The following is a 237-nucleotide window of genomic DNA, read 5'->3' as shown; positions in this document are numbered from 1 at the left end:
CTCGGCCGCTACGTAGCGACCGAGCTTTGGCTCGAGCTCGGTCGCTAGCGACCGAGCTGGACGAGCGCTTGGTCGATACATAGTGACCGAGCTTTGACTCGAGCTTGGTCGCTTCGTAGCGACCGAGCTTTGGCTCAGACTTGGTTGCTACGCAGCGACCGGACAGCGTGTATGCGTGGTAATTACGCAACGGTCGAGCTTGGTTAGTTTGGTTTGAATCTTCAAGGATACTTCTTC

The sequence above is a fragment of the Brassica oleracea genome, chromosome C9 (genome assembly GCF_000695525.1).
Source record: "Brassica oleracea var. oleracea cultivar TO1000 chromosome C9, BOL, whole genome shotgun sequence".
In the NCBI taxonomy this organism is placed as follows: domain Eukaryota; kingdom Viridiplantae; phylum Streptophyta; class Magnoliopsida; order Brassicales; family Brassicaceae; genus Brassica; species Brassica oleracea.
Note: the sequence above shows the minus strand (reverse complement) of the source record.